Raw genomic sequence first — 1,599 nt, 5'->3', positions numbered from 1 at the left:
AGTATAGGTTGATGTCCTGTTTCTTCACTGCGTTGGCGTATAGAGGAAACACAAGGGTATTCATTTTCCTCCGCTGTCATAACAATATATATATATATATATATACTTGGCGATTGTTCAACCTATTATTTAATTTTCACACACACACACACACACAAACGGTCGGAGTAAGTTTCATGAATATACTTAACAAACATAATTAATATATATTTTTATTACATCTATGAAATGTAATAATATTCTATCGACATTTATGAGTTTTTATTATTAAAAACATCACATTATCGCCCTACTGGTGAAAAGTAATCCAGTTAAAATTACTGGCATTGCCTCCTAGTGGCATCCAAACACCCAATATTATTTTCAGGATTCATTCAGTTGGATTATTCTTTATTACAAAACGTTTTGAAGAGTTCGAAGATTAATATCTATTTTATTGATATTATGTGTTGTTGTTTTTTTGTTTTTGTTGTTGTTGTTGTTTTTTGTCATTAAGAACGAAATATATTTTGTTGCATATTATTTCCCTCTGCTGGATAGGCTGTTAACTAACTCTAAATTGACATAAATTAGCTTACCACAATCACAAAACCATGGTACTAGTGTGGCTGAGTCAGAGTGTATGACATTTTTCGGGTGGAAAGGGTGTTCTGATGCAATAAAGGTTTTTTAAAGTGGAATTCGAAGGTGAGTATGTTTAAACTTATTTCTAAAGTAAGCTGCGATTGTCATATAAATGTACAGATCTAGGTTGTTTGCTAGATATTAGATTTTTCGGAAGAGTGAAACTTGAATTGAAAGGCGCAGTAGTATTAATAGTAATACTATTTAATACATTAAAATTATTATAGTGTACGTCACTCTTTAAAAAGTAAAACTTTAAATTGTAATATTTTAACACTAATAATAGCACCAGTAAAGACTTAACAAATTTAATTATATTAAACTCATAATTAGGCCCTTATTTAATCAAACTTCGTATTCATCATTTAATTAGTTGTCCGCTGCAGTCAAGATACCTTGCATCACGTTTTATAAAGTTTAAAACCGGTAGTTTTACTTTTAATATTAAGCTTAGAAATAGAATTGCCGATACATTAATTGAAACTTTACTCAAACTGACCTGTCAGTGTCGTTATAAAGCGACTAAAATTGCAGCTTAAATTTTATGAAAACTAATCTTTTTTTGGTGATAAATAATAAACCACAGAAATGAATAATATCCTCAAAACACGTTCTGTATCTAGGAAATGAATACAAAACTATATTTACATAGGATGACCTATGTATTTATTTTATTATAACCATAATATATCTAATAAAAATGTTGAGATTCAGGTGTGTGTGTGTGTGTGTGTGTGTGTAACCGCCCCCCCCCCCCCCAAAAAAAAAAAAATAAGTAAAATAAAATTTGAAGGCAACAAGAGGCATTACACTTTCAGTCCTGATCATTTAAATATTTATAAAATTTCTGTTAAATCTACTGTATCCACCACATTTGAGGGCAACCCATTCTAAAACCAAGCTGAAGGTGGCTCCTACCCTGCTAAAGTTTGAGTTCCATTGCCCTGTCATTCTTGCCATGATGTATTGGGAGGG

General features: G+C 31.0%; 1 protein-coding gene across 1 annotated transcript in view; it reads left to right on the top strand.

Moving 5' to 3' along the window:
- The first annotated feature begins 590 nt into the window (after window positions 1–590).
- LOC106461840 (5'-AMP-activated protein kinase subunit beta-1-like) overlaps window positions 591–1,599 on the top strand; it is a 13,443-nt gene continuing 12,434 nt past the window's right edge. Inside the window, exon 1 of the mRNA XM_022389034.1 lies at window positions 591–687. The gene's annotated coding sequence lies outside the window, so the exon portion shown is untranslated. The remainder of the gene's footprint in view (window positions 688–1,599) is intronic.

The sequence above is a fragment of the Limulus polyphemus genome, unplaced genomic scaffold, assembly GCF_000517525.1.
Source record: "Limulus polyphemus unplaced genomic scaffold, Limulus_polyphemus-2.1.2 Scaffold41, whole genome shotgun sequence".
Lineage (NCBI taxonomy): Eukaryota > Metazoa > Arthropoda > Merostomata > Xiphosura > Limulidae > Limulus > Limulus polyphemus.
This window is presented reverse-complemented; position numbering and strand designations above follow the sequence as displayed.